This window comes from Nomia melanderi, chromosome 1, assembly GCF_051020985.1.
Source record: "Nomia melanderi isolate GNS246 chromosome 1, iyNomMela1, whole genome shotgun sequence".
Taxonomy (NCBI): Eukaryota; Metazoa; Arthropoda; class Insecta; order Hymenoptera; family Halictidae; genus Nomia; species Nomia melanderi.
The window spans coordinates 22132679-22153640 of NC_134999.1; the positions used below are offsets into that span (position 1 = coordinate 22132679).

At 32.3% G+C, this 20962-nt stretch overlaps 1 protein-coding gene and 1 long non-coding RNA gene across 6 annotated transcripts in view; both read right to left on the minus strand.

The window, feature by feature from the left end:
* LOC116426839 (uncharacterized) overlaps positions 1-11580 on the minus strand; it is a 207904-nt gene extending 196324 nt beyond the window's left edge. For both annotated transcript variants that reach the window (XM_076369098.1, XM_076369109.1), the window contains exons 1-2: positions 11263-11580; positions 2847-3418 (exon numbers count right to left, since the gene is read on the minus strand). The gene's annotated coding sequence lies outside the window, so the exon portion shown is untranslated. The remainder of the gene's footprint in view (positions 1-2846; positions 3419-11262) is intronic.
* A 2024-nt stretch (positions 11581-13604) lies between these two features.
* On the minus strand, positions 13605-17402 carry LOC143174431 (uncharacterized). 4 transcript variants are annotated; one of them, XR_012998387.1, is made up of 4 exons: positions 16704-17402; positions 15733-15913; positions 15411-15583; positions 13605-15288 (listed from the first exon to the last, which is right to left on the minus strand). It is a non-coding gene; the product is annotated as an uncharacterized LOC143174431 (long non-coding RNA). The 4 variants fall into 4 exon arrangements; XR_012998386.1 differs by having other exon boundaries at positions 15411-15555; positions 15976-17402; XR_012998385.1 differs by having other exon boundaries at positions 15411-15558; positions 15976-17402.
* Between the last annotated feature and the right edge of the window lie 3560 nt (positions 17403-20962).

A 20962-nucleotide genomic window follows, 5' to 3' on the forward strand; every position in this document is an offset into this window, starting at 1 on the left:
ACGGCCGGGTCAAAAATGACCCATTCCGGATTTCCTCTTTTTTAGATTATTAAGAAATTATTAATCTATTTGCATCAAACCTTTAATATGATTAATATGTAACCTCTATGAAAATTGTAACAATAGGTTATTTTCAAAACCATTTCGAATATTCGATTCTTTTAACCCATTCGCATCCGTAAGCGGAATATTCCGCACACAACCGAGCATTTCATACGATTAACATGTAATTCCTATAAAAATTGTAAGAATTAATTATTCTCAGTTTCTTCGAACGTTCATTCTGGTATTGAAGTGAATCTATTTATTTTCAAAATCATTATGAATATTCCATGCTTCTGACACATCTGCACCCGTAAGCGGGATATTCCGCGAGGGACGCAGTTCGCTGTGTATTGATCATTTTAAATATCATCATAATAATAAAGTCTGATGACCACTGTTACGCTTACTTACTGCACAAACATATACCACTATCTTTCGTTTTAATTATTACAAGTGATTTCCAAGTAAAAATTTAAATAAGAAAGGTATTGACAGGCGAATGCTTCGAATCCATGAAATTATTTATTTCGAGCTATGACGCAAATAGGTTAATGGTTTCTTAATAATCGCAAAAAGAAGAAATCTGGGATGGGTCATTTTTGACCCAGCCGTCGGTTCTAATGCTGAAGCGCTCGTGATTGTAATAGCGTTAAGGGTGACTCGCATCTAGACAAGTATTTCTTGGGACCACTATTATATTTCTCAATTAACACTGGAACTACCGGGTGAGTCAAAAATGATCCATTCAAGGTTTCGTTGTTTACAATTATTGAAAAGGTACGGATACTTCTACGGAAACTTAATTAATTAATTCAGTAATAGCGAAACTGATTGAAATCTTAATAATCGCACGCTTTTCGTTTTTATAAACAAATTGGTAAAAGTCAGTTCAAGTGATTGGCAGTTTTATTATTAACGGCACATGGGGTATAAGTGTCAATGAAATTAACACAAAGTGTTAACTAACACTAGAACTGCCGGAAATTTAATACGATTTATATGTGATCTCCCTAAAAACTTTAATAATAAATTATTTTCAATTCCTTCAAGCATTTGTTGCAACATTCCAAATGAGGCAATTTATTTTTCAAATCATTTCTAATATTCAATGCTTCGAAAGTATTAATGTCTGCGGAACAAGTCACTTTCCCTGGTACGGTAGTTCTAGTGTTATAAAATATGAAATAATATTTTAAATATTAGGATAAAAATTTGTAGTAAAAATATATTCCACTCTCATCACTATGCAATTTTGAAATATTATTTATTTAAATATTAGGATACCTGTCATAATCTATTCTAAACGTTAGGATAAAAATTTATCCCACTCTCATCTCACTACGGAATTCTAAATATTATTTATTTAAATATTAAAATATCTATCAAAATCTATTTTAAATATTAGGAGAAAAATTTATCCCAATCTCACTGTGCAATACACGAAACTATGAATCCCTACAAACATCACTGACTTCAAAGTGACTTTAGTCGCCGTAAATATTTATATCAGCCAGTAGCTCAAGAAACCATTTCCACGTAACCCTACAATTCCCAACGAAAAATCGGCCACGACGAAAATTAACCAACCAGCAAAATAATCAAGACCGAACAAAATAATCAAATTTAGAATTCTATATCAAATTTTATATAATGTATCGAAATAAACTAGTTCCGTCACTTAATTTATTCATGTTATTTTCTTTACGTTAGTTGTAAAACGTATCCTTGATATTTAATCAGAATAATGAATATCTGTTGAGAAAAATGTTCTCGAGTGCAAACGGTTAAATATCACACGTAACACGCACAATACTCTGATAATATCAGAGCTCCCATCGTCGCTGAGAAAACTGGACTAAAGTCCCGGCGAAATCCTAAACGCAGTCAAGTGACGGTTAACCCACTGCCGCGCACTTTTAATTTCAAAATCGGAATTTTTTTAAAAATATTTATTTTGATTTATTCGAGTCATGAAAAATCGTGTACAAAATAATTTACACTTTTAATTTTAAAATCATAGTTTTCAATTATTTACTTTGATTTGTTCAGGTCATGAAAAAGCGTACAAAATCAGCTTACATGTCATCGAGACTGTTACGTCGTTTTCGTTCAATGTACCATGAATAATAAACAAATAAATCTGCACTAACAATATTTCTTTTTTTATTAACACACCGCGTCCATTTTGTTCGTTTCAAATTATATTACATTCGATTCAATTATTTATTATTCAAACATTTCACTATTGCAAATAGAAATACTTCCAATCAACTACTTACTTTTATCAACATTTTAATGTTTTTATTAATTTTCATTAATTTTAATGAAATTTATTTAGTACCTTTACGTTGCATACAATATGTCAATCACCACTTTCACTAATTACTAATTACTTTCATCAAAGTACACAGAACGTTACATAAAAAACCAATTTCCACGTTCGCATTGAAAAAAGATTTTCAATTATCTACTTTCCTAAAAAATGTTAAATTACATAATTATTTATTACTTTTTCGTAGCAAACAATGTGTCAATTAGCACTTCCACTAATCATCAAATATTTTAATTAAAATAGTAACAAAACAAAATGAATTTAATGAAATTCCTCAAAAATGTCACACAAGTATTTATTTAATACTTCTACGTCGCATACAATGAATCACTTTCACTAATTAATCATTCCCATAAAATGATACACAACATTCGCCAAAATATCAGCGAAAAGCGTTCGCGGCGGTGGGTTGTCCGACGGAAGGGCGGCGAAGGTAACAATCGAGTCACATTGGAAACGTGGTACTCACCGTCGGCGAGCGTAACGAAGTCACCGTCGCTGCATAGCGCTGTCGGGCCGAGGGGTAAACGAACGGCGATTAGCGAGGTCCAGCCACGAGCCGGCGGAGAAGAAGAGGCGCACGGCTCCGAGGTGCGACACACGGTTTTCACTTTATTTTTCCCTCGGAGGCACAATTGTCACCACTGCGAACGAACCCGACGTGTCACACGTTACGCGGCGCAGGTCCACTAGCGCGACGGCGCGCGAGCACTTCGACTCCCGAGGACGGCCGCGGCGGAACTGTCGCGGGCGGACCGAAAGGAAAACACCGGGAACTCGGGGAGCGGACGTGAGCTTCGATCGATGTCCGTGCGCAGACTGCCCGCGCCGCGCCGCTGCCGGGCGTTCGTCATGCTGCGGTCGCGCTCCGTCTCGCTCCCACTCTCGCCGCGCTCCCGTCCCCCCCACTGGCCACGACTGCGCCGTGCGGCGCTTGCCCCCTTCAAAATAAGGCGCTCGCTCCGCGTTTCGACGTCTGCGGCCGGCGCCACGTGAGGACCGTTTCCCCCGGTTTTTCGGGACGTTTCAACCTCTGCGGACCTGGTTTTCGGAGAGATGTTAGTTAATTGTTTGATAAGGTAGGATTAAGGTTTAATAGAATTATCGTGATAGTAGAAATGACTGGTTGCGACTTTTTTGTTTTGAGATTGATGTCTTATAGGCATTGGATATTTGAAACGATTTTGAAAATTAGCTATTGTTAAAATTTTTATAGGGGTTGGGTGTTGATTGTATTAAGTGCTCGGTTGTGGGCGGAATATTCTGCTTACGAATGCGAATGAGTTAAAAGCAGTGAATTTTTTAAATGATTTTGAAAATAGCCTTTTTCGTAGAAGTATGTGTACTTTTTTAATAATTGTAAAGGAAGAAATCAGGACTGGGTCATTTTTGACCCATCCGGTAGTTCCAGTGTTGATTGAGAAATATAATAGAGGTCCCAAGAAATACTTGTCTAGATGCGAGTCACCCTTAACGCTATTACAATCATGAGTGCTTCTACATTAGAATCGACGGCCGGGTCAAAAATGACCCATCCCAGATTTCTTCTTTTTGCGATTATTAAGAAACCATTAACCTATTTGCGTCATAGCTCGAAATAAATAATTTCATGGATTCGAAGCATTCGCCTGTCAATACCTTTCTTATTTAAATTTTTACTTGGAAATCACTTGTAATAATTAAAACGAAAGATAGTGGTATATGTTTGTGCAGTAAGTAAGCGTAACAGTGGTCATCAGACTTTATTATTATGATGATATTTAAAATGATCAATACACAGCGAACTGCGTCCCTCGCGGAATATCCCGCTTACGGGTGCAGATGTGTCAGAAGCATGGAATATTCATAATGATTTTGAAAATAAATAGATTCACTTCAATACCAGAATGAACGTTCGAAGAAACTGAGAATAATTAATTCTTACAATTTTTATAGGAATTACATGTTAATCGTATGAAATGCTCGGTTGTGTGCGGAATATTCCGCTTACGGATGCGAATGGGTTAAAAGAATCGAATATTCGAAATGGTTTTGAAAATAACCTATTGTTACAATTTTCATAGAGGTTACATATTAATCATATTAAAGGTTTGATGCAAATAGATTAATAATTTCTTAATAATCTAAAAAAGAGGAAATCCGGAATGGGTCATTTTTGACCCGGCCGTCGGTTCTAATGTTGAAGCACTCGTGATTGTAATAGCGTTGAGAGTGACTCGCATCTAGACAAGTATTTCTTGGGACTAACATTATATTTCTCAATTAACACTGGAACTACCAGATGGGTCAGAAATGACCCATTCCGGATTTCTTCCTTTACAATTATTGAAAAGGTACACATACTTCTACGAAAAATTAATTAATCAATTTAATACGATTAATACGTAACCCCTACAAAAATTGTAACAATAGGTTATTTTCAATTTCTTCAATCATTCATTATAATAATCAAGTGAAACTATTTATTGTCAAAATCATTTCGAATGTTGAGTACTTTGAAAATATCATTGAATGAATGTCATAACACTGAAAAGTTCCAGATGAATTATCGCTTAGTTGAACGAATTGTAATAATTGAATTTGTCTAAGGGTCAGTGGCGACCCCACGGCGCCACTGCCAAGTCGAGTGCCGGTCGTTAGTCACCCCATGGCACTCGACGCGTGAACCCTTTGCCTTACAGTTTATTTCAAATCAAACGCGTCAGGTCACGCCATTTAATTTTAGCGGAATTGTTTTAGGTACCATTGTTATAAAGGAAAATTAAATATAAATTTATTTATACAAATAAGAAAATTACTTTTTTACAAAAATTATAAAATTATATTTTCAATGTTAAACTCTTGTGGATGATTCTTGTCATTATGGTAAAATATAAATTTATTTATATAAATAAGAAAATTACTTTTTTACAAAACTTATAAAATTAAATTTTGAATGTTACTCTAAAAAAAAATTTAAAAAAGTATGTAGCAATAAATTTTGTAGTCCAAAACTTTTAAAAAAATTCGTTGTATGCATATGAGGTTATAAATTTTTATTTATTCAAGAAGAAATAGAATTATCTTTATACCAGTTAAAATTTCTTAGGGAAAGTGAATAGTTTAGCAAAATATTAAAAAAATTGAAAAGAGAATGAAAAAAGGTTATTCTGTATTTTTTTCTACACTTGACATTCGACCATTAAAAAAATTTAATTCTAATCTTCATTAGCATGTAGTACTCATTAAAGGATAAAAAAAATGATGACAAACATGGACCCAAAAATTATTTAGTTTCACATATCACAACAATTGACGCCTCATACTATTAACATTTACTAGTTTCCAGGATTACAACATCATCCCCTTTAATTTTTGGTTACGTCTTGGTAGTCTTTTTATTAAAAGCGATGATTCAGCTTCACATACCAAAAATTGACTCCTCATACTATCAAAGTTTACTAGTTTCCAGCATTATATCGTCCCCTTTCATCACTTCTAATTAAGAGACCGGGCAAAGGACATGTCCCGAAGATCCTTGTCCAGAACATTCACTTCAGAACTCGACTGCCTAGAGACTTTGCGGTACACTGACCACAATACTCCTTCATCAGTATACCTAGGAACTTGAGTTTCATAGTTTAAATCTCTCGGACCACCAACAGCCTGGATTTACCCTTTGCAGGTTCGCTGAAGGCTTTGCACAAATGCAGTTGCGGGTGAATGTATTCAGAGATGGCATGTTTATACAGATCTCTGGCGATCTTCCAGCATCGGAGGTGCTTACTTTTTCTAAACGACACTTAGATTCTATAGCCTAGACCAGACACGAGAACTTTGCTGGTTTGCTGGAGGCTTTGTCCTGATCAAAAGTGTAGCTCTAGGTGAAACATGTTTATAGACAAGGCATATCACTGAACAGATCTCTGGCAGTTTTCCAACCTCACTTCTGTACATGTCACATTGCCAGCCTGTGCCGTTGACTACGTTTGGCTACATGCCTCTGAACACAAAATGTAACCTAACAATTGTCCTTCGCCAGTTTAGGATAGAAAGAACGGGGAAATGTAAACTTAAGTCGCAGTGAATTGTGAAGCCTTGTACCTATTACATTTGATCAGTAGCAACATGTGGATGTTGTATTATCCGTCAATACATGAAATATTTAAATAAAATAGCTTTGTTTCTTAATTTATGTGTGATTGATTAATCCAACAACATTACATCAGTACTCGACAAACTAAAAAACAATAATAATAATTCACAGGAACCACAAAAGAATTACTGAAAGCTAAACATTTTAACAATTAAATATCCATTAATCAAACAAGACTACACAAGTAATCGACAAACTAAAAAACAATAATAATAATAATTCACAAGAACCACAAAAGAATGATTGAAAACTAAACATTTTAAATAATGCAATTAATAATAATAACAACTTAAAAGAAAAGAAACAAATTTTTAACAATTAAATACTCATTAATCCAACAACACTACACAAGTAATCCACAAAGCAAAAAACAATAATAATAACTTAAAAGAAAGAAAATAAAATCTCAAAAAAATAAATATACAATAATAACAATAATTCACAAGAACCACAAAAGAATTATTGAAAATTAAACATTTTAACAATTAAGTACTCATTAATCCAACAAGACTGCACACAAAATTCACAAACCAACAAACAATAATAATAACTAAATCTCAAGAATTAAATATTCATTAATAACAATAATTCAAAAAAACAAGAAAAGAATGATTGGAAACTAAATAATTTAACAATTAAATACTCGTTAATCCAACAACACTACACAAGTAAATAATAATAATAACAACTTAAAAGGAAAAAAATTTTTAACAATTAAATATCCATTAATCCATCAAGACTACACACCTAATCCACAGAACAAAAACCAATACCCATAACTTAAAAGAAAAAAAACAAAATCTAAAAAACTGAATATTCATTAACAACACTAATCTCCCAACAACCACAAAAGACCGAACGCACACGTAGCCTCTGCACGGGCGTCCCTTTCTCCGGCGCAGTTCCGCATCGCTTCGAATTTAATGGTATGTGTTTAATACTCATTCCACTTTCCTCACGCGATCTCGTTAATTAACCAGCGGCGCGCTTTCATTGATTAACGACGACTCCTCCCAGCCGGTTTTCATAATCACCGCCGTGCCGCTCCCCGACCCGCTCGACCCTCGTTCGGCGGCAATCAGCGGATAAAAGGGTCGTTGAAAAAGAAATTGGCACGCTTGTCCCCGCAACTGTTGTTGCGGTTAACGTCGAGCCCCTTTTGCCCGCCGGAAAGAGGGGCGCCCGGCGAAATCGGATCTCATTCACTGTTTAGCGAGTGTTGTCGCCGTTTTCGACGTAACTCAGCGGTTTCCAACATTTAGAACGATTCCTAACCTAACTAAATTTACCGCGCCAACCTAAATTTGAAATTTTTTATTTTCTTACAATATTCATTTTTTTATTTTTAATAAACAATTTTTTTCCGCGCCTCCCTAAATTTTAAATTTTTGGACAGTATTAATCTTTTTATTATAAATAAACAAATTCCCTATCTCTTAAATTTTAAATTTTCCTACAATGTTTTTATTCCTACAATATTAATGTTTTTATTGTAAGTAAAAAAGTTTTTTAAGTACCTGCTCAAATTTTTTATTTTCTTGCAATATTAATCTTTTTATAGTAAATAACAAATTTAGTCTTCCGTGCCTCCCTAAATTCTTAATTTTTTTATAATATTAATCTTTTTACTTTTAATAAACAATTTTTTTTCTATTCCTCCGAATCTCTTAAATTTTTTATTTTGTTACAATCTTAATCTTTTTATTTTTAATAAACAATTTTTTTCCCCGCATTTTTTTCCGGTTTGAAATAACTTTAGGCAGTTAGTATTACAAACTACTCTTAAACCAAATAAACTCTGGTTATAACAAACAGCAAATTATTAATAATTTCCATCTAATTTTTCACGAGAAGATTCACTATCACCTGACAAGCATCTTATACGTCTTTCACTTCTTGGAATAATCTCAGTATCGTTATCACTTTCCAGTTCGATATATTCTTCATGATTTCCATTTTGAAATTCCCCTTTATCACTTAAAGGATCATTAAAAAATTCTTCATCGGATTGTTCGAGATCACTACTTTCATTAACACGTTCGCGACGGGGCTTGAATTTAACGTACCCACCATGGGGCGGTGTTGTTTTTCGTACTTTCTCCCATCTGGCAGGACTAATTGGAAATTGTGTATGTATTTATTTTCTCCTTGGTGTTAAACTTGAGACCTCGGAGAATAGTTCTTTTATGTATATAAAGATGTAAATAAATTTGTTAATTGCAGTAATCAGTTATTTGAATGCTGTGACGCGACAATAGTTCATGTACCACCGGTGGTACATATCGTTCTATGGGACAGACAAGCACGTACCACCGGTGGTACACGTGTCCCACGCGACAGATAAGCATGTACTATGCGACAGATTAGCATGTACCACCGGTGGTACATGCGTCCCACGTATACATAAGCATGTACCACTGGTGATACATCTCATTCCATGGGACAAAGAAGAATGTACCACCGGTGGTACATCCCATCCCATGGGAGTCAAGAATGTACCACCGGTGGTACACCCCATCGTGAACGTGTTAAACCTGTCGCTATCACTTTGATAAAATATATTCCCTATTTCTGCCATTATGGGGTTGCGTATCCCAATCAAGGTTCACCGAAATACTGAAATTAATTGTTCCGTTGCAACAGATACGCGTTGTTTTGAAATAAACCAGAATAAACGAATTAAATCTCGTCTCAGTTTCAACGACGTATCAGGACGTCACGTGCGATTATGCCCAAACAAATGCATGATGTTCTGATACAGCAAATGTGGCCGAAGGGTTAAGAGGTTAAAGGTTAAAGGTTAAAGGTAAAGGTTAAGGGGATAATTTACAGATGAATTAAGCAACAAAGCTATATAAATATAATAATTATATTGTTATTATAAATATTCAAATTCACAGTTTTACTGTCGAATCAAGTGGTGACTGAGAGTCACCTCTCGAGTGCAAAGGGTTAACAGATCACTGGGACCTAATGGGTTAACCAACGCATAATACCGTCCAATCAGAAATCGACAAGGAAAACGGAAAGATTGTGAAAGGTGACTTGTCGCGCAGGAAGAACAGGCTGATAGGATACTTCCAGATGGCAATCGACGCGACCCAATTCCGCCATCTTGCGGGTTTTCAATGCACTGACCTCTTTAACCCGAATAAAGGGTTCCTATTGTGTGTTAGGTTGTAGTCTGTAAATATCTTGTTTCTTTGTTGCTTGGAGTTCAATCGAGGTTTGATAAGAAAATATTGGAAATTTTAGTTTTACTTTGTTCAATTCTTTATTTATTATATTCTTGTTTGTTATTTGTAGGTCAATGGAGGTTTGATAAAAAAATATTGGGTATTTTTAATGTTATTTTGTTGAATTCTTTATTTATTCATATATATTAATTTCTTATTTGTCGCTTGGAGATTAATTGAGGTTGAATAATAAAATATTGAGATTTTGTTTATTTTTTGTTAAATTCATTATTTATTCATACACATTAATTTCTTGTTTGTTGCTTGGAGATTAATTGAAGTTTGGTAAGAAAATATTAGGTATTTTAGTTTTATTTTGTTGAATTCTTTATTTATTCATATATATTAATTTCTTGTTTGTTGCTTGGAGATTAGATTGAGATTTGATAATAAAATATTGAATTTAAGAAAAAAATTACAAATCTCAAAATATATATGAAGAAATAAAGAGTTTAAAAAAAAATAAAAAATCCTTTTATTTATTCATATATATTTGTTTATTGTTTATTGTTTAGTGGGTACTCGAGGTTTGATAATAAAATAATGAGATTTTGCTTCTTTTTTGTTAAATTCATTATTTATTCATATATATTAATTTCTTGTTTGTTACTTGGAGATTAATTGAGATTTGATAATAAAATATTGAATTTAAGAAAAAAATTAAAACCCCAATTAATATGTATGAATAAATAAAAATTTAAAAAAAATAAAAAATTCTAGCAATATAATGAATATGATAAATTGATAGTAGCAACATAATAAACAAAATAAACTGATAACAATAACCCAATAAACAAAATAAACTGATAACAATAACCCAATAAACAAAATAAACTGATAACAATAACCTACCAAACATAATAAACTAATAACAGCAACAAAACAAACATAAATTAACTAACAACAGAATAGTCGTTCGCTTTGATCCCCTTCTTAATTTTGAGGTCAAATTAACCTAAAAATCATCACGAGTCTCACTCATTACGGCAAGGGGTTAATATCGTGACCTTCAAATACAATACACTAAATCAAAATCGACCCAACAATTTACAAAATAATGTTTATAAAGTTATATAATACAATACGAGTCAAAGCAACTCATTCCATGAATTTGTCAAATTAACTTAAAAATCATCATCACGAGTGTTATTCTTCATTACGGCAACTAATCAATCAAAATCGACCCAAAAAATTACCAAACAATGTTTACAAAATTACATAATAAAATACCAGTCAAAACAACTCATTCCGTGAATTTCTCAAAATAACCTAAAAATCATCACTCGTCTCACTCATCACTACAAGGGGTCAATGTGACCTTAAAAGTACTCACCATCAGACGCAGTACACTAAATCAAAATCGACCCAACAATTTACCAAATAAAATTTAGTAAATTATATGATATAATACAATACAAAACAACTCAATCCCTGAATTTGTCAAATTAACCTAAAAATCATCACTCGTCTCACTCATCACTACAAGAGGTCAAAGTGACCTTGAAAGTACTCACAATCAGACGCAGCACACTCGTGCCAGCGCATTTTCCAATCTTCGCTCGTTCGTCATCGGTTGTGGACGCGCGACCGTCATCGTCGTCTCCATGACTCTCCCGGAAACGTTCGCGCCACTCGTGAACACTTGTATTCGCGGAACACTCGGAAATCGACATTTCCAATATGGCGCGCTTCGTGTAATTAACAAAAAATTTTTGTTAATTTTTTTTTGGAAAAGTTTCACGGAAATCCTCAGTTCCATTGTTTTCGCGAGAGAAACATCGAGCATGCCTGAACACGTGCAACCGCTTCGCCGGCTGATGCAGACTGAGAATCCAATATGGCCACCGACGCTGCCCGCCAAAAGTTTGGAATCGCTGCGCGAATTTTGGGGGGATAGTTTGAAGAGATTAATGTTGTTGGGGTAATTGAGGGAGGTTTGTTGAAAGATTGTGAGTAATTTTATTTATAGTTTGTATTATTTGTTGCTATTGGGTTACGAGTGTTTTTCATGAAATTGTCTTTCCATGATAACAGCTGACTTTGTTGTGATTGGAATTTTAAATTAGAGGGGCTTAGTTAAGTAAAGGTTTTTATTATTGCAAATTGATGAAAATTAGAAATGCAATCTTGTTAGATCAATGAATATTTAATTTTTAAAATCTTTAATTTTCACAAATTCTTTTCTGTTTCTTATAAATTATTATTATTATTTTTTGTTTTGTGAATAACATATACAACATTATTGGGTCAATGAATATTTAATTTTTTAAATCTTTAATTTTCCTTAATTCTTTTCTCTTTCTAAATTATTATTTGCTTCTTGGATTAAATAAGCAATCTTGTTGGGTCAATGAATATTTAATTATTTAAATTGTTAATTTTCTCTTCTAGTGAACATATTTTGATTGTTTTTATTGAAATTGTTTTTCTGTAATAAAAGCTGGCTTTGATTGAAATTTTAAATTAAAGGGAATTAATTGAGTAAAGGTTTTTATTATTGCAAATTGATGAAAATTGCAGGTCAATGAATATTTAATTCTTAAAATTTTTAATTTTCAATTCTTTTCTCTTTCTAAATTATTATTATATTATTATTTGCGTAGTGAATTAAATATGCAATCTTGTTGTGTCAATGAATATTTAATTCTAAAATTATTAATTTTCTCTACTAATGAACATAATTTGAAGAAATTAACGCAGTTGGAGTAATTAAGGAAGGTTTATTTGTTAAAAGCTTGTGAGTAATGTGATTTATAGTTTGTATTATTTTTTCTATCGTGGAACGAGTGTTTTTCTTGAAATTGTCTTTCCATAATAAAAGCTGGCTTTGCTTTGATTGAAATTTGAAATCAAAGGAAATTAACTAAGTGAAAGTAAAATGTGTATGAATACTTTCCAACATTAATATTTTTCAATGTTAGCATACAAAACATAAATTGGATATTCATTTTTGTAAACGTTGTTTGATAGAGGTCTATGTTGGTTTATTATGGTTATTGCAATAGGTATTCCAATTGTTTGTTTCAGAAACTTTAATTCCCAAGAGCTGTGTGAACGAACCTTTATTGTTTTAAGAACAGTGCAATAAAATACATAACAAATGCTGACAAAAAATGTTAAAAATAGAGATTCCCAAACCACTTCACAATATTATTTCAAAATTTAAATTTTCCCTAATTCTTTTTTGTTTTGTTTTACATTACTATTGTTATTGTTATTAGTATTTGTTGTTTTGTGAATTACATTATTAGGTCAATGAATATTCAATTCTCCAAATTTTTCATTTCCACTAATTCTTTTCTCTTTCTTATAAATTATTATTATTATTTTTAATATTATTCTGAATAACATGCAATCTCATTAAATCAATAAATATTTAATTCATAAAATTTTTATTTTCTCTAATTCGTTTCCGGTTCTTTTTACAATTTTATTTAATTATAAAAGGGTGGGTCGTATAGGACCCACCCTGAATTTTCTATTCAGACTGAAAATGAATTCTCATTGAAAAATGAAGAATGTTTTAAAATATTTATTGTAGAGTCAAATATAGGCATATTAATATCACGTATACCGCGTTTATTTATTTAATAAATAATTATTGAATTAATAAATGATCATCTATACTGCGTTTATTGAATTTTATTTTATTGTAAAAGTGTGGGTCACGTGCGACCCACCCTGAATTTTCATTGAAAAATGAAGAATGTTTTAAAAATGTATAGTTCAATAAATAATAACAATACTGCGTTTAATAATCACAATAAATAAAATATTTATTATTTAACAAATAATCACGTATACTGTGTTTATTTATTTAATAAATAATCATGTATACTACATTTATTGAATTTTATTTCATTGTAAAAGTATGGGTCGTGTATGACCCACCCTGAATTTTCTATTCAGCCCGGAAATAAAATCTTATTGGAAATAATATCACGTTATTAATAAACAATCACGTACACCGCGTTTATACAATTAACAAATAATCACATACACCTTGTTTATTAAATTAACAAATCCTCACATACACCACATTTATTAAATTTTATTTCATTCTAAAACTGTGGGTCGTACAAGACCCATACTAGTCTGAACAGAAAGTCTTAAAAAAAAAAACGGTCCGGGAACGTGTTAACGAGCATGTAATTGATTGCACTGGGAGCCGTGCAACGACAAGTGCGCGCCGTGGCGGGGAGTCCCGCGGGATTTTTCTTGATTATACCGAGAAGAGGGAACGCCGCAGCTTCGGAGGAATGATGAACAGCCTGGCGATCCGCGCGCAATAATCAGCGACAGAATTCGTTCGGTGTGACAGGGTTATCATTATTTTTACATCATCGCGAAAGTAGCGTTGGAGCGATGAGGTTAGGAGGGATTTTTATGTTAAGGATTGGTTTGCTGTGTTACGTGGAGCGGTGGGGAATTTAGGTTAGGTCTTGGTTGTTTCGATTGGTGTGTGGTATGAACTGTATATTGTAGTATAAAGTGTATATTGTAAAGTATATGGAATGCTATATAGTATGAACTATAAATTGTGTAATATATATTGTACATTATGTACTGTGTAATATACTATATATTACAATCTATATACTATACAATATACTATAAACTATATGCTATACTATACACTATGAACTATATATTATAAACTATATACTATACTATATATTATAAACTATACAGTATACTATACATTATACACTATATACTGTACTATAAACTGTATACTATAAACTACATGCTATACTATACACTATAAACTATATACCATACTATATATTATAAAGTATACAGTATACTATATATTAGAAACTATATACTATACAATATACTATAAACTATATGCTATACTACATATTATACACTATATACTGTATAATATACTATACATTATACACTATGAACTACATATTATACTATATATTATAAACTGTATACTATACAATATACTACAGTATGTACTGTACTATATACTACACTATGTACTGTACTATATACTACACTATGTACTGTACTATATACTACACTATGTACTGTACTATATACTACACTATGTACTGTACTATATACTACACTATGTACTGTACTATATACTGTACTATATATAGATGATGATTTCTAGGTTAATTCACCAAGTTCACAAAACGAGTTATTTTGACTCATATTATATAATTTTATAAACATTATTTGGTAAATTATTTGGTCGATTTTGATTTAGTGTATTGCATCTGAAGGTACTTTGAAGGTCACAACATTGACCTCTTGCCGTACAATTGGCTGGTCGTGTGTCTGTCTGTAATTGCACATTATCAGTCTCATTCGTTCATCGACGCCTCGACGTAAACATGTCACACTCGTTCCACACTGTGAACCACAGCTCTCCCTCTCTCTCTCTCCTATCAGTCTGCCTTCTTTTCCTCGTGCCTAACCCTTCCATTGAATTTCGTATCACACCACTATTTTATTCTGTTTCCTTGCCATTTCCGTTATTTTATCTTCCACGTTGTGTGTAGAGTGCCTTGGAATTAGAACTGAAATGAACAGTAAAATTCTCTAATTCTTTTCTGTTTTTTTTGTACATTATTGTTATTGTTATTATTATTATTATTATTTTTGTTAATATTGTTAATATTGTTATTATCGTTGTTAATACCGTCGTTGTTGTTGTGGTTATTATCATCATCATCATCATTATTATCATTATTATTATTGTTTACTTTATGAATTACATATACAACTTTGTCAGATCAATAAATATCCGTCTTCCATTGAATTTCATATCACACTATCACATAACTCTACTAAAAAAAAAAAAGCCAACATAACCTAGAACCGAAGAAGAGCTAAAATAACTCGAAAAAATTCTTGAAGAATACTATGTAAAACATTAGGTGTGAATAGCCAGGAATTTAGAAGACATAAGCATTTGATGTTAGATACATTCAATAAGTACTGTGACTTTAACGTTATTGTACCGAACACGCAGTGGTGACGTGGAGTAGGTGCTTGTGTAGTAATCCGACGTGTACCGAGTTCGAGTCCCCTCCAGAGTTTTTTAAAAGCTTTTTTCTTGTGTTACACTTTTAGTTTATTTCTTCTTCACTATTTGTTATATAACTTCACACTTCTACAAAATCCTCCAACCATAACCTAACACTAAAGAAAAGCTAGAAAAATGACCTACCCCCAAAAAATCCCCCAACATATAATAACCTTACACTTAAGAAAATCTAAAATGAGACTCGAAGAACTCGAAGAAATATGGTTCACATGCTTTTCCTGTCAATGATAACTTCTCTCTATTGTCGCTTTCCAGTTTATTCTTCCTCAATATTTCTTACATAGTGTGTACTTCTCACAACTTTCATCACTTCAATTCTATCAAAACGCCAATATAACCTAACCTAACACCGAAGAGAGAAAGAAAAGCTTTATAAAGAAGATGATTTCTTCATGTTTCCTGTCATAATATAATAACTTTCTGTCACTTTCCAATTCATTCTTCTTCAACTCCAATTCATTCATTCAACTTCAATTAAATTCTACCCAAAGAACCAACATAACCTAACACAGAAGGGAGAAAAGCTTTATAAGAAGATGAATCATCTCATGTTTCCTGTCATAATATAGTAACTTCTGTCACTTTCGAATTCATTCTTCCTCAATATTTCTGACATAGTGTACTTCTCAACTTCAATACAATACTACTAAAAAGCACCAACATAACCTAACACCGAATAAAATCTAAAATGATTCGAAGAAACATGGTTTATGTTTCCTGTCATGATAACTTCAGTCACTTTCCAGTTTATTCTCCTTCAATGTTTGCTACATAGTGTACTTTCACAACTTCAATACAATCCTACTAAAAACCACCAATATTAACCTAACACTGAAGAAAATCTAAAAAGCCCCGAAGGTTAACAAAACAATAGGGTCAACGAACCAGAAACTTCACGGTTAATAAACAAGGCAAACAAACAGCATTTAACTCAATAAACGTGTTTACATGGACAGTTTATTAGTGTTCTCATAGTCTCAGCACTCTGTCCAACGCGCACAATGATTTTCAAACTTCAAATTTCTAAGTTAATTATATGTACGCGTCGAGCAGCAAATTAATGGCACTCGAATATTTAGGGTCGGTGGAAATCAGTCCACACTTAATTTTACAAATCAAATTTAATATTAAACTTAATATGTTGGTACAGTGTTGTTGCACGAGCGTGTCGAAAAACTATTCCTAAGAAAATTCCGAAATTGTCAAGTTGGTATGTGTCTTTACTTCGGAAAGTATTTCTGTCTAACGGTCTCCTCGAGCAATGATGTTTCTTAATATATTTCTTAATATATCCAAATATAACGTTTTGAAATATGTTGTTACAACGTAACAACTCCGTGTTTCATTCTTCTTTCTGAAACAGTGCAATTTTCCCAGGGAATGAATTCCACTGGAAGCGAAATAAGTTTCGCATGAAAAATTGTCCAAGACTTTAATCGGTGAAAGACAATCGCCGGGACAAAAGCGAAAGCGAAGTGTTTTAGACAATGAACGGCGCAAAGTGGTCTCGCTTTCGTCCGCGGAGTGTAAAATCGCGCGACGGTTTTTTCTTCTCATGGAAAGCGGAGTTTGTTAGCTGGTTCGTTTACATCGTACAATTTAGAGTAATTATAGCATTATCACGTTGACTGCCACGAAAAATTTCAGCGTTTTATGTGTCATTTTTTATCATCATCGTCATCATCATCATTGTCATTGTAAATATTGTAAATATTGTATTGTAACTATTATAAGTATTGTAAATATTTTAAGTATTGTAACCATCGTAAGTATTGTAACCATCGTAAGTATTGTAAGTATTGTAAGTATTGTAAGTATTGTAAATATTGTAAGTATTGTAAATATTGTAAATATTGTAAATATTGTAAATATTGTAAATATTGTAAATATTGTAAATATTGTAAATATTGTAAATATTGTAAGTATTATAAATATAAATATTATGCCACTCGTTTCAACGCAGCAAAATCATACTTGATATAATATAATCATTGATTATATTACATATAATCAATTTAATATTTACTATTAAATCATATGGTGAAACAATTCATAAAACATTAAAGTAAAATACTTCTCCCTGATCTATGAACTTTCGTATTTATATATGATTTCTGTTTATATTAGTTATAAAAAATATTACCAACATTTCATGTTAAAGTTGTAATAAAATTACAAAAAAAATAAGATTTTTAATTTTTAATAGTTCATATTACCGGTGAAAGAATAACTTACATAAGCAAACGACTAACGTCGTATTTAATAACGTTCGAGTTTACCTGTTTAACCTGTCGATCGTAAACGACCATTTAACTCGTTAATTATATTAACTGGTATGCTTGGTTCAGTTTACTTCTACTTATTTCTTTACCGGAAGACTATTAAAATAATATGAATTATGTCTTACATTTATTGCAATATAACTCATTTGAGTGTCTGATCATTTATCATTCATTGAATCTATATAATCTTTCGTAGTAAAATAGTTATCTAACAAGGCAAACGATATTAAAAAACAACTTGGAATAATAATTTAGGTATGGATGCATTGATGAACAAATACAATAATGTTCGCTTTAATTCTATAATTTCAAATATAAAGATGTAATATAAAGAAAATTTGAATGACAGTCACTTTAACGTTACCTTGTCGAATGCAGTGTCAGCGAATTGCTGAGATTGTGCTGATTACAATGAGTCCAAACACGATGGGAATCGGAATAGTTTTACCGATTTAATGTAATTGGCGAAACTAAAGGCTCGTTTCCATGAAATCGATAAAGTAGTCCGATATACGTCGTGTTTGGACTCATTTCAATCAGCACAATCTCAGCAATCCATGGGTACTATGATTGACAAGGTGAAACTAAAGATGCAATAAAGAAAATTTTAATTACAGTCACTTTAAACTTACGTTGTCGAATGTAGTGTCAGTGAATTACTGAGATTGTGCTGATTAAAATGAGTCCAAACACGACGTGAATCGGACTAGTTTATCAATTTCATGGAAACTAACCTTTAGTTTCGTTAATTATATTTAATTAGTAAAACTACTTCGATTTACGTCGTGTTTGGACTCATTTCAATCAGAAAAATTTCAGCAATCCATTGCTACCACATTTGAGAAGGTAACGTTCAAATCACTGCAATTGAAATTTTCTCCATTGCGTTACAGAAGTTTCTAACGGTTTAATGTGGTAATTAATAGTAGATTGTTTCTTCGACTTTCTTGTGTTATTGATATTGAAACGGATTTTGGGGAATATGATATAGTTTTATTAGTTTATATGATAATTTGTTGTATAGTTTGTTAAACTGTATAAGGAATTTTATATAATTATTTACTGTATATTATTATTATTATTATTACATTATATAGTCAATTTCGTATAATAATTTATTGCGTATTATTAGTATTATTATTATGATTTTCCATAGTCAATATTATATAATAATCTTTGGCATATTATTATTATTATTAATACTATATTGTATAGTCAGTGTTATATAATAATTCGTTGCGCATTATCATTATCATTATCATTATCATTATTATTATTATTACTACTATTTTTATTTTCATATTGTATAGTTAATTTTGTATAATAGTTTGTTGTATATTGTTATTATCATTATATTATGTAGTCAATGGTATATAATAATTTGTTGCATATTATTATTATATTGTATAATCAATTTCGTATAATTTGTTGCACATTGTTATTATTAGTACAATTAATATGATTATACTGTATCGTCATACAATAATTTCTTCTATCAATAAGAAAAACCGTCACGTTCAATTCCACGTCCCCCCGGCGCACGCGTGAACGCGCAGCCCGCTAAATCATAAACGTCTCATAGAACGGCGACTGTAAACCGTGCGATTGCGGTCGTAATTCTTTTCCGGTGGTCCGCGGTCACGTGGCCCCGGCACCGGTCGAGACTTTTTCTCCAGTTTTCGCTGGACGGAAGAGGTTGTTGAACGTGTCGCGGTTAGCTGGGGCAAACCGAGTGGAACGAAAGACAACGACGCGTCCATTGTCGGGGGAAAGCCGTCCCGCGCCCGCGGCCTTTGGACGCCACCTTCCGCGCGTGTACATAGTGCGCCCGAATGATCCCCGGCGTCTGGTCCACGCGCGTTTTACTACGAGCGGCAGGAATAAATTACGCGCGGCTCGAACAGTCCTCGGTTTTTATTCGACGCCTTTGAATTTCCGTTAGAGGTATGCTTCGGCACGTCACCGATGACCGGAGATTTTAAATGACTTGGAAATGGTCGTGTGAGAATTGATGATGAATGGGAATATTTAGTGATACAGGTAAAAAAAAGAGTTCGCAATTATTCTATTATTTTCCCTCCAATTTGTGCTCTAAATATTTTATTGTTTATGGTACCTTATGTATTACTATTGAAAATATTTTATTCTATACTGTGCCTTATTCTAAAATATTGAATATATTTTATTGTACAGAGTACCCTATATATTATTACTAAAAATATTTTATTCTACATGGTACCTTATGTATTACTATTGAAAATATTTTATTGTATATTGTACCTAAGTATTATTATTGAAAATATTTTATTTTACATGGTACCTTATATATTACTATTAAAAAATATTTTATTATGTCTTATGCATCGGATTGCCAGGTAAGTAATTTCGTTTTAATAAACAACTTTTTATTATTGAAATTACTTTGTTGTATATTGTACCTTATATATTATTCTTGAAAATATTTTATTCTATAAATTCAATAAATTAAAGAAATTACTTTCTCGCCAATATAATACCAAAAAAAAATTTAAAAAAAAACAATTCACAAAAATCCAATTATTTTCCCAATTCAATTTCTCACTAAATCAAACACAAGAGGGAAGCACATCATCGCAAAAGGTCCAACATAACCTCTCGAAAAGTCAAAGCAGCACTCCTAACTGTACCGTTAACGTAAACGTCCACTTTTTCCCTTTTCCTTTTTCCCTCCACTTCCGGCGCATGTTAAACCAATGTACGAGCGGTTACAGCTGTTTTCGAGGGCCAGCGTTCATTCTCGAATTGTAAACGGACGTCCACAATGGCCTGTGGCATTTTTTTTCCTTTTCTTCGGTTTGGAGACAAATGCACGTCGCTTTAGGG